The following is a 13,157-nucleotide window of genomic DNA, read 5'->3' on the forward strand; positions in this document are numbered from 1 at the left end:
CAAGAAGAAAGAGGATCATTCTACATGGTTGGCCCTAACATATCTCTTGAGTTGACATAAGTTATTTACTTTATCATGTTACCTTTTACTTGAATTTACTTGGTCATACTTAAGGTTACAATACATTATTATGTTTTTAAAACAACATTTTTTTCCTCATAAAAAAGCGTAATTTTATTTAATATATAAAAATACATTTTGCACATAGATGATATGCATGTATTCAAATATGAGGATCCACCAAGATCTATCCAAAAAGAAAGGCCATATAGCTATACAAACACTAATACAAATATTGTCTTCCAAAATAACTACAACAAGACTGAGTGTAAACATCATCACAGTCTTTGTACATAAAATTGCCATATGAGATAAGTATGTATGCATGGAGATATAATGAAAAGTCCCACAAAATGTTATTACAACATGTGAATCAAAAGAAAATTGTCATATCTGATCAACTTTATGAATGAAAGGTCTATGATAAAATTCATGGAATTGATCATTTTGCTTTTCCTTGATTAACCAAATTGCAAAATCCAATCGCAGGCCTTCCTTAGAAAGACCATCCGCTTGACTATTGAGTTCCTTGTAAACATGAAGCACTGAAAAATGAGTAAAGGTATCTTTTAGTCTTGATATTTCTTCCAACAAAGGCAATAGTATCATATTGTGACATTTGTCAAACCCCTTGACCCAATTTATAACCAACATAAAGTCTCCAAAGACCTGTAAATGATCCACTCTTTTCTCAATTGCAAACATAAGCAACAATTTTAAAGATAAGAGCTCCACATAGTTGTTGGAACTTGCTCCCAAGCCCATTTTTAGAGAGAAGAAATGAGTCTCCGAAAGATGTAGTACAACTCCTCCACCACATCTAGGAGGGTCTCCTTGTGAAGCCCTATCAAAGAATGCCCAAGGATGAGATCTATCAATGACTACTGGATTGAGGATTATATTATTATTGTCCCTTTGGTCCTTTGGAGAAGGTCATAAACAACTAAAATCTGTGTTGCAGAAACCTCAACAAGAATGAGGCAATCTTCAAAGATAACTCTATTTCTTGCAAGCCAAACTCTTGAAACTATTAAAAGAGGTAATACTCGATACGACTTATTCGTCGTCAATGAAATCCATTGAAACTAAGCCCCAATTAACTCTTTACCTAACCAAATAACATCAAATTTGAGCTTAGTCATAACATATTGCCAAACATCTTTAAAATAAGGACACAATAGGAATAAACGACTAACAAATTATTCATCAACTCCACATATGGCACACATGTTTGGACCATGAAAACATCTCTTTGTTAAATTGTCCCAAGATGGGATTTTGTTAGCTAGTGCACACCACATAAAAAGTCTTGATTTTGTAGGACCTTTGATCTTCCATAAGAGTTTCCACCAATCTTCATGAATATCCTGCAATCTATCAGATATAAGAAAATATATCTAGCTTTTAGCATATAAACCCCTTAGGGATCATGGGACCAAGCCAACTCGTCCTCCTCCTTAACTAATATGATATGTGATGCACGTAAACTGCCAATATATCTAATCCAAAAATTATGAAGATGTTGGGGAATGCCTAATTGATCTAGCGAAATTCAACCCTATGCCCATAAAATAGTTTGTGTTGGATCTGCAAATTGACTCAAAAAACGAGGCCATTACCATGTAGGTATTCAATCAAATGTTCCAGAAGTTTGTAATCAATATGACTTTCAATACAAGGATCGAGGCCAAGCTTTAAATGTGATCCATCACCCACTTTCTAGGCTAGGATCAATTCAATCAATGAGAATAAGTAGAGAACAACTTTCCAAATGATAGAAACATTTGTTTTCAATTTATTGGGTAAACATATCCAATCTTCTAACTGCATAGGGTGTATATATTTCATATACACCACTTTTGTCCAAAGAGAGTGAGTTTTTAATAATCTCCATCCAACTTTAGTGCTAAGGCTTTTGAAAACAAATGTAAGTTCTTTAAACCCTAGCCTCCAAAAGCTTTAAGAGTAGCTATTCTTGCCCAGCTTACCCATGGAAGAATAGAGTGATCTGATGAACCTAACCATAAAAATTTACAATAAAGTTTATTTATCTTGTTTAATATACCTTTTGGAATCCATGCAAGCGACATTTAATAAACTTCAAGGATTGATTTAATAAGAACAAGTCTTCCAACTCTAGAAAGCCATCTTAAGCTCCAGTCTTCAAGTTTTTTGCTACTAACCAAACCCAATCTGCAACTTTATATGAGTTAGGCTTTAACTTGAATCCCAAATATTTCAATCCCACATCAATCTCAACTAGGGAAAAGGGAAAAGTACCTTGAAAAGACATCATATCTCTAACCTTCATCCCACAATGAGATAAAGTATATTTCTGTTGTGTTAACCATTATACCTGTATCTGCTTCAAAGAGAGAAAGTACATCTTTTATGGTTGTAGCATCTCTTCTTGTACCATCACAAAAGATGAGAATGTCGTCTACAAACAGTAAATGTGAAGTGAAAATCCCAACAACTACAGATAATCCTTTCAAGGAACCCCTCCTTCTAGCCTCCCCAAGGAGTCAGCTTAACCCTTCAACTACTAGTAAAAAGAGCAGAAGTGATAATGGACATCCTTGTTGAAGACCTCTTTGATCTTGAAAAAAATGTGAGGTTGATCCATTTATAAGAATATCGAAAGAAACAAAGGTTATGGACCTCATGACCCAATTTACAATAGGAAGACTAAGCCCCAAATGTGTAAGCAAGAGACGAATATAGATCCAATTTACCCAATCATATGCTTTTGAAAGGTCAAACTTCAAAATTACACCTTTGGTATTCCTTAATTTTAGACTATGTAGCCCTTCCTAGGCTACTCCAATAGCTTCATGGATCTTACACCCTTCAAAGAATCCAAACTACTCTTTTGATATCGTTTTAGATAAGATTGCCTTTGAACGACGGGTAATGACCTTATATATACAATTGTAGAGAGACATTTGCCGAAACTAGTCAAAAGTATTAAGGTTATCTACTTTTGGATAGAGAAATAAAAGTGATATTAAATGAATCTAGAATCCACCTTGTAGTTCGTGATTCTTCCACAACATTAGGAAGATCATCTTCAATCAATTAATATAAATTAATGAAAATTTTCTATGACATTATTACTGATGGGAGACAAGAAGGTTACTTCATATACATGTTTATATACGATGGTAGATGATGTGATTCTTAATGTGCATAAGATTTATGATGATGTTATTTCTTAATGATGTGATATTTATATATGTTTCGCTTCACATGAGTTACAAGGTTTGATGTAAATGTTTTATGAAGATAGATATAATTGGGGACCCTACCTACCAACCTAATTTAAATCAATTAAAGACTCTTAAAATATGTCTCCCGAATTTATAAGGAAAAAGAAAAATTTAACATACTAAGGAGATTAATTATAAAACAAATGTACTCTCCAACTACCTAAGGAAAATATAAAACCAACCAAAGGGCACAAAAGGAGGGGATCGAAAACAATAGTGAGGAGAGGTATGCATAAGGTTTAAGTTGTCATTTTCCTCTGATAAATTTATTCTTGAGTACAAGAGTTTACTTGTTTTGGTAGCAATGGAAAATTTTCAAGGAGTGAAAAGAAGAAAGTGAGTACATCAATTTATGATTGTTTGATTAAGGTTGCTCTTTATTTCTTACACTTTTTTGTGATGTTAGAAGGTTTGATGTGTCATATTAGTGCTAATTGGTGTATTTTTTGCAAAATACCTTGTTGATTTGATCTTATCAAAAGAGTCCAAGTTTGCCCAACCATATTGTCTTGCTTAATTTTTGACATTCAAATGTCTATGTATGAGTCTTTAACCATTTCAAAATAGATTTCTAGTCTAGATGCTCACAGACTCATTCAAAATAGTTTGTTGTACTCTCATATTTTTAATAAAAATAAGCATTTGACATTCTACATTTTTTGGCGTACATCTTCGAAATCTTTATTGTATATTTACTAAATTTCATGAGCAAATTCACTGCTATTTATTGTTGAAAATATATGTACTCACATTGTCTTATGGCTAACAAAGTATTATTAAAATTTTGCCTACAATTTTGTTGCTTATTATTTTTTACACTTTTTAATTTTCAATTTGTGTTTGTTATATACTGTACATGTATACATCTCTCATTTATTCTTTTTTTGTGTATAATTTTCTCTTTTATTTTAGTAAACAAGCTCGTTGTACATAGTTGGGTTATAAATACATTTAGGGCAATAAACACTTAGCATTGTCCCATTCTCACCTACCCCTTGAGATTCAAGGAAGTTGTCAACGAAGCATTGAAAACTTCACTCGTCAACACCTTCAAGGATTTCCTCCTTCCAATATTTGTTTGGAAGAGAAAAGAGTCAAACCTACATTATGGCAACAAGAAAGCCTTCCTTCTTCGAATTATATTATTCCTTCCAAAATTGCATGAAGAACCCTTCATTATTAAAAAAAATACAACCCTCCTTAAAAAACCCTCGATGTGTCCTCCAAGCTGGAGAAAATGACTATGAAAAATCTGTTTGCCCTTGGCTCCAATTCTATTTGATACTGGAGGTTACATTTATTTTGGATCCACCCAATTGGATACTTTTCAGAGGGCCATAATCTGATGAACTTGGATATCAGAGAATGATCTTGCATGTATTGAATATATTCTTCAATCTTGTTAGATTTTACCTCATATTTTGGATCTTGCATTGCTTTTGGTAGGCAATGTCATGGATTTCTAACTTAACAAGATACACCCAACAAAGGTTTTTATGAGAAAACAGAAACCCCACTTCACTTAGCGACTTTATGAAAGGGCTGTCAAATATGAGGAGATTGAAAGGGAATACCAGTAGATATAGAATGTTTATGAACTCCCAAAACACTCTGACTAAAGGAGGGGGGTGGAGCCCCCTCTCGCAAAGCTGATCATGGGCGACTATGTGGAAGAAACACATATCTAGATATATTAGTTAACCAAGTCAATATGGATTAGGAGTAATGATAGAGATTTTGGAATCTTGTTATTAGAACTATGTTCAAATCTTATAAACTATATGAGTAGGTAATTGAATACTTTGGTCATGGAAATGTTGTACTATTTATTAATGTGATAAACCATAATGTTTAGCTATGATTTTTGATTTCCAATTCTAGGCTCCCCTTGAAGTACCTTGATTGTGAAAAAATGATGTATTTATTAATCATGCCAATATAAGTTAAGAATAATAATAGAGATTTTGGGATTTTATGGATTAGATTTATTTTGAAATCTTATAAATTACATGAGTAGGTAATTGAATAATCTCATACAAAAATGTTGCACAACAATATTCATGTGATAAAAGAAGACATTTAGCTATAATATTTGATTTGCAATTCTAGACTACTCCTTTGAAGTATTTTAATTGCAAAAAAAAACTAAATAATAATATTAAATTACAATTTATGACTTCTCAAAGTATTTTGATTGTAATTTTCTGAATTGCATTTTTACTCTAGAAAACTCGAGGATAAAATATTTTGTCTCATTAAAAATTGAATATTACTTTTTTTTCTCTTTTTCTAAATTTTTAAAAATTGTTTTTTTCCTTTCCTTTTCATATATTTGGGTAATGTGTTATACCTTCCACTGGTGTTGTTTGCTTTTAATTCCATTTCTATTAGGCCTATTAGGGTCATCTCCCTTGAGAGAGGGTGGTATCTTTGTCTTAGTCTAGTTGTGGTTAGAAGTTATAGGGTGGGAACCTGGTCCAATGTTCTTGTGGGTTTGATGAGGTGTGAGTCTATTGATTATAGGCTAGTGCCTCAGGTCTCTGTGGGGAATTATTTGGGTTTGTCTTCATGGAGTTGTGGTCATTTAGGATTCACTGGTTCGTTTGTGACCCCATTCTATTTTTGGCTTAGAGTTTGGGTGGGGAATTGGGTTCTTGGCATTGCTCCATGGGGTTGATTGTGCAAAGTCTGGGTGGCTGACTCTACTCGTAGGATGGCTACCTTTCTGGTGTGGTGGGGGGACTAGGGAAGATAGGTTGTGTTGCATTGACATAAATGTGTCAACTCTCTACTGTAGTGTTGCAGCGTGGGGGGGAATTGGGAGCCTGCTATATAGTGGTGACATTGAGGAATATATGGCTCAAGGTTGTGTCCAGATCTAAGAACTCCTCTCGTTTGCAGGTATGTCACGCCAAAGAGGAAGACCCTGTAGAGGAGGGGGGGCAACATGGACATCATGTTGCTGGTGAAAGGGGCACACCATCTTCCAACGAGGATCACTTAGCCAGCTCGGAAAGGGAGGAGTTAGCCCAAAATCCAACTCCCTCTCTTGGACATGTTGTTCAACCTCCTTCCCTGAAAACAATTGTTGATTAATTACAAGAGATCTAGGCTAACTTATATAACCTTAGAAAACATAGATATAAAGATAGAAACGAGCATGTGGCATACATGAATGACATTCAATTCTCCCAGTCATAAATCCTAGAGCAACTGAAGAGTATTTGCAGAAGCCAGAGGCGAACAAATGATCACCTACACGAGTTTGAGGCTCTCCTGGAGCACATTAACTACCACATGCATGAGCAGCAAGGTCATTTGGTTGCTCCAGCCATGAACCACCCGCGTACGCCACCTTGATATGCAATTGACAAGTTGTCTATTTATTTTGGTAGTTTTTTTGCTTGTATGGCTACGTAGCCCTTTGGAAATAAGGGGTAAATTGTTAAATCTTGTCTCATATTCTAGCTCTAATCGCCAACAAATTTCGTTAGAATAAGGCAGGAAGAGTTGTAAAAAATCAGAATGTACTTGTTTTCTTATTGTTAATATAATCTAGTGTTTTTTATTTTTTTGCTTAAGCAAGAGTCGTGCCTTCTATTTCATTAAATCAAACATAATTTACAATATATATCCTTTTCCACCCCACTGAGTGGTGAAAGAAACTGAAGAAAGATGTCCTAAAGAGTCTTGGTCCTCCAACCTTTAAAATTGCTTGCCAAACACATTTGTGTATAGTCAGAAACAAGCAACGGGAGGTGTAGGGCCCATGTACCCTCCCTACGAATACCCACACCGACAAACCCTTAGCCTGCCTCAAAAAATTTGTCGTTCATGATCCTACTTAAACCGACGGTGGAGATGCGTATCGCTCCAACAAGAAGCCAGATGTTTAACCCCCCGACCCCACCAAACTGCTCGCCTCATCCTGATCGTTGATCGGGCTTGCAAGGATCGGACGACAGCGCTGATAATCGCTCGCCTGACATAACTGAAGTTTATTGTGCGATGAGGGTGGTTTTTAGACCCGTGTTCATCCACGTGTTAATCGCTGTGTGGTATCGCTGCCCCGAATTCGAAACCGCCTTCGGCTTGAACGCGGTGCGATCGCACCAAAACCACCCGAGAAGTGGTTTTATCTCCCAACGCTAGAAAAAATGGGAAGTGATGCCGCCCGAACAAGGCCATCGGTTATGCTTCTCATCCTTTCCCCTAGCTGTGAGAACCAAACTCCCGCCTCCGGGGATTTTCGTTGTTATGATACCCATAGTTGTTGAGGCCGCCCCTGGCGAGCAAGCTACCGTAGACCTGTCTAACCAAAAATGCAAGTCCTGCATCAATCTGCTCATTGCGTATTGGCTTCCTTAGTTTTCTCCTGATATACTCTTTTATCCTCTTCCACTTGGTTATGGCAAAGTTCTTTTAGGCCGCTCTGTGGCATTGCAAGCCAACCCCTCAAAATTTTGTTGTCCTTGCAGGTGACACCTTGGTTGGCTAGAATGTCTGCCAATTTGTTGGCCTTTCTGCGCACATGGATGAATCTAAGTGTGCGTAGTCCTTGAAGATGATTCTGAATTTTATGGAGCACCCTTATTAACCTCTAGTTTTGTGACTTTTTCCGACCCTGTTCCATAACTAATTTTCTTGGTTGCGTTGATGACTAACTCTGAGTCAGCTTCTATTATCACATTTTGGTAATTTTCCTGTTTCAAAAGTTCTAAGCATTGCTCCAATGCCATTAGTTTCGCCATGTTGTTGGTGGCTTTTCCTAAATGACAATGGAAAAGGGAGATGATGCTTCCATTTTCATCTCGTAGAACTCCTCCAAAGCCAGTTATAGTTATTTTTTGATGCTCCATCGATGTTATATTTCAAAAAGCCTTCCGGGTGGGGATTCCAGAATTCTTTACCTTTTTCCTTCATGCTTATTTTCCTATCCAGAGCTTGTGGAATGAGCCCCTGCATGTCTAACTGCTTGAGTATTCCCAACTCTGTTTTTGAGGGAGGATTCTTGGGGAGATCCCTAACTGTTGTGCTTATTGTCTCTTTTAATTGTTTCAAGATCTGCTCCAACAGGCGAAGAGAGGAATTCTTCTCTTCTTTGAAAATTCTTTTGTTTCTTTCTTTCCACACATTCCATATTATGAAACTTGGCAAGAGAGCCCAGGCAGAGTTAAGAACTTCATTATCCGAAACATTGTTCCTCAAATTGTTTAGGGTGTTGGTGATACTATCTTTGTCTCTGCTAGACTGCTTGAAAAGGGTGGCAAAAAAATCCCATAACCTTGAGGTGAAAATGCAGCTGTTGAGAAGATGTTCCATTGTTTCCTCTTGTGCTTCACAGAGCTGGCATTTGGAAGGCCCCAGCATACCCCTCTTTCTAATATTGTCCCAGGTTAGGATTTTCCTATGGTGAACTAGCCACATGAAGAGTTTGATCTTCATCCAACTTTTGCTCCTCCATAGCTTCTGCCAAATTCTGACCGGAGCTTGGAATTCCAGCCCTAGGAGAATACCTTTTGCTTCCTTAATATTGAAGTTGCCCTCTTTGTTGCTACCCCATCTTAGTTGATCTTGCCCTTCCGTGACAAGAATCATCCTCTGATCCATCATCTGCTTTAGGGTCTCTGCTTTACTATTGAGGGTACTATCCTCTCTGCCATCTATTTTCTTCCATGTTCTCCATTTTCCTGTATTGTGAGTCTGATCCCAAAAGTCCTTTACCTTTACTAAACCTTGGTTGTCTGTCTCATGCTTGAGGCCCATAAATTCCTCTTTCAAGAGTGTTGGTTCTTGTTGCCATTTATCCTCCTAGAATAGTGCATGATCTCCATCTCTGATTTCCCAGAAACTATTTTTTTGTACCACCCCTCTATTCTCCCAGGCCTTGTTCCATATGGGAGAGCCCTTTATATTTCCAGACATTCTTATTAGCTCAGAAAAATGCCAGGAGTTGGCATATCTTTCCTTCCAGATGCTTGCCCATTGAGCCTTAGGATCCTTAACCCACCGCCACCAAAGCTTGGCCCCAAGAGCCTTATTGAGAATCTCTAGATCATCCAATCCTAGGCCTCCTTGGTTCTTGGGTTTTCAAATCTTTTCCCATGAAACTAAAGCCCATTTTTTCCTGGTTTCCTCCTTGCCCCAAAGAAAATCTCTTTGTATATTTCTAAATTGTTGTAAGACTCCTTTTGGAACTGGGAGAGCTGATAGCATAAAGATTGGGATAGCTTGGAGCACAGCCTTTGTAAGGACCAGTCTACTAGCCAGATTTAAAGACCTGAGACCTTATCTTGCATCTTGATGATTAAAGGTTCCAAAATGCTCTTATGCAAAGGTTTGGCCGTTAGAGGAACTCCCAAATACTTAGAGGGGAGGGATTCTCTTTGAAAGCCAAGAATTCTGGAGACATTTTTCTGAATGGCAATGTGGGTGTTGAAGAAAAAAAAATTTAATTTGGAAAGATTGACCTCCATACCTGTTGCCATTGCAAATTCATTCAAGATTTGTTTGTAAGCAAGCGCTTCCTTGATTGTGGGGATTCCCTGTAACATGGTATCATCTACAAACTGTTGATGGGTCATAACTTGACCATTCTCCGATAATTGGAGTCCTTGAATTTTTCCCGTTACCTTGGCATGCTTAATGGACCGCCCTAGCCCTTCCATCATGAGGATGAAAATAAAGGGAGAGAGTGGATCCCCCTGTCTGAGTCCTCTAAAAGGAAGAAAAATTTTAGAGGGTGAGCCATTCACTAAAATTGAAAAGCTGGAGGAAGTCACTAGGGCCATGACCCATTTGATCCAGTTATGATCAAAACCAAACATGCTAAGCACTTTCTTGATATATGTCCAGTTTACTTTATCATAAGCTTTGGCTATGTCCAATTGCATTATCATACCCGCTTTCCTTTTACTAGTTAGCGAGTGAACCACTTCGTGAGCTTGAATGATGTTATCTAGAATTTGTCTGCCTTCCACGTACCCAGATTGTTCCCCCGAAACAAGCGTAGGCAGCAAAGGTTTGAGTCTATTGGCCACTACCTTGGAAATTATTTTGTAGACTACATTGCATAAGGCTATGGGTCTGTACCTCTCTGGCATTTGTGCATTATCCTGTTTTGGAATTAGGGCGATGAAGGAGGTGTTGAGAGCTTTCAAAATAGTTATGTTCAGCCTAGAATCTTCCACTACCCTTACAATATCCTTTTTGACAATATTCCAACTTTGAAGAAATTCACATTGAATCCATCCGAACCTGGAGCTTTGCATTTTGCATTTCCTTGAGTACCTCATTGACCTCCTTTTTAGATACAGGTCTGTTTAGATTACAGTTGTCCTCTCTGGAAACCAACTTAGGGATATGTTTAGTGAAGTCCTTGATGAAAGGTTCCCTTACTAAGATGTTTTCCTGTGCAATGTCTCTGAAGTGTCTAACTAACACAGATTTTATATCCTCATGTGATTGGTGAATCTGCCCGTCCTCGTCCTTGATCGAAGATATCCTGTTGTGAGTCCTGTTAGCAATGGTGGAACAGTGAAAAAAATTGGTATTGCGATCTCCTTCCTTTAGCCATTGAACTCTTCATTTTTGTTTCTAAAAAATTTCCTCTTGTTTGCACAACTTTTCCCATTCTTGATGATGTTTCTCTACCTGATCATTTTTGTTCTTATCAAATCCATCCTTGATCAAAGCTTGGTTGAGCTCCAGTATTTTGTTTTCAACCGATTTCTTACTTGCAAAAATATTTCCAAATTCATTCTTGTTCCAATCCTTTAGTTTCATATTTTGTGAAGCAGGAACATTGTTGATCCCTAAATCTGCAAATCTTCCGCCCACCATTTTTCAATGTTGCTGCTAAAATCTGGGTGTGAAAGCCAGATATTTTCAAATCTAAAAGGTCGGTTTCTTGGGTTGCCTATGCCTTTGATCTCCATTTGAACTGACCAGTGATCTGAGCCTCCAAAAGGTAGAATTTCTGCCATTATTTCCTTGTCTAAAAGCATGAGATCTTCAGAGATCATGAATCTATCTAACTTGGAGGCTACCTGGGAGTCTCCTCCTCTTTTATTATTCCATGTGCAGAAGCCATTGTTTGTCTCAATGTCAACAAGCTTCATGCTTTCTGAAAAGGTTTGGAAGGTTGAGGAATCTTTATTTAAAGCTCTTGTACCTCCTTTTTTCTCCGAGAGAGATCTGATCATATTGAAGTCTCCTCCTATGACCCAAGGTAACCCTACATGCCTGGCCCGGAGATCCACCAAGGAGTATATAAACCGGATTTTGTCATCTAACCTTTAGGGACCATAAACATTCATGACTAGATAAGTGTCCTTGTCTCCTACAGGCTATATGACCACTGATAGATAGTTCCTTGATGCCTCTGCATCAATTATTCCAATCTTTTGGGGATTTCAGAGAGTGAGGATACCTCCTGCTGTGTTTTCAGCTTTAAATTCTAGAAACTCAAATTTGCTGAGCCATTTACTATGGATTTGTCTTAACTTTTGAATAGAGCATTTCGTTTCTTGGACAAAAATTATATCTAGGGCTGCTTGCTGCATTCTGTTATTTAGCAATCTCTGTTTTCTCTTGCTACCTAGACCTCTAATATTCCAAGTTGTGAACTTCATAATTAAATATTGGTAAAGGAGTAACTGGTTAGATCTTTCATCTTACCTGAGTCTACCATGAGCTTGCCACATTCCATCAGGAGCTCGTTCTGCTTTTTCCTGCCTCTTTTTTTTCCTAGATTTCTCGATGCTAACCCTGGAGTCGTTTTTACTGCTTTCCCCCCTTCATTGCTCTGTCTTTCAGTGTTGTTTACTTCCTTCAAACCCTTGGCCTGAGTTTTCCATAGGAATAACTGTTGTATTCTATTGATCTCTTCTTGTGGTAGTGATTCTACCCCGCCCGTAGTTCCCTGATTCAAGAACCCTTCTAGATCTAGGTTTTCTCTGTCAAGAATCTCCTGTAGCTCATTGTCTTCCGTTTCCATCTCACTCTGGTTCATTTCCTGATCCATTTCCAGTTTTGAATCACTCAACATGTTTCCTTTCTGTTTTTCATTTTCCTGTGTATAGTCATTATCTTCTTCCTTATCCTTCTTCTCATAACCTTCCTTCATTTCTTGATCTTCTACTGCTATTTCTTCATTCTCTTCAAGAACTTGGAACTGATTTTGATTAGCCTTTTGTCCTCCCGCTTGGTGTTGCTTTGTCCCTTTTTTTCCACTTTTTCCTTTATGAACTACTTTGTGAAAATTGTCTGTGTCTTTCGATGTGTTAGTGTTTCCTTTGATTTCTGCTTTAGTGAGAGGGCAATCTCTTAGAAGGTGCCCGTGTTCATGGCATCTACGGCATCTGAATGGAATATGTTCATAGTCTACTGTCTGCACCCATTCCTCATCAAAAACCTCCAAGATAACTTCGTCCGGAAGAGCTCCAGATAGATCCATCTCCACACAGATCCTTGCAAAGGAGGTATATTTTCCCCTCCTTGTGGCTTCAGCAGCTTTGACAAACCTTCCTAATTTATTGCCTATGGCAGCTAGCGATTCTGTTTGCCAATAATCCAGAGGTAGAGAATAGAGTCTTACCCAAACCGGGACTGAAGTAAAAGTTTCCCTCTCTGGAACGAAATTCATCATCCATGGCCTCATATAGAGTCCTGCTACTGCATAGAAGTAGGGCCCACCTTCAAACACTCTGTCTTTATCCTCAATGTTGGTGAACACTACAGTGAAGAAACCCTTGGACCCTAGATGAAGATCAATGCTTCCTTTAGGCTTCCAGTGGTATCTGATCCAGTTTTGTAATGCTTTTTCAG

Source organism: Pinus tabuliformis, chromosome J (assembly GCF_031772625.1).
Source record: "Pinus tabuliformis cultivar Carrire ecotype Pingquan chromosome J, CPIR1, whole genome shotgun sequence".
In the NCBI taxonomy this organism is placed as follows: Eukaryota; Viridiplantae; Streptophyta; class Pinopsida; order Pinales; family Pinaceae; genus Pinus; species Pinus tabuliformis.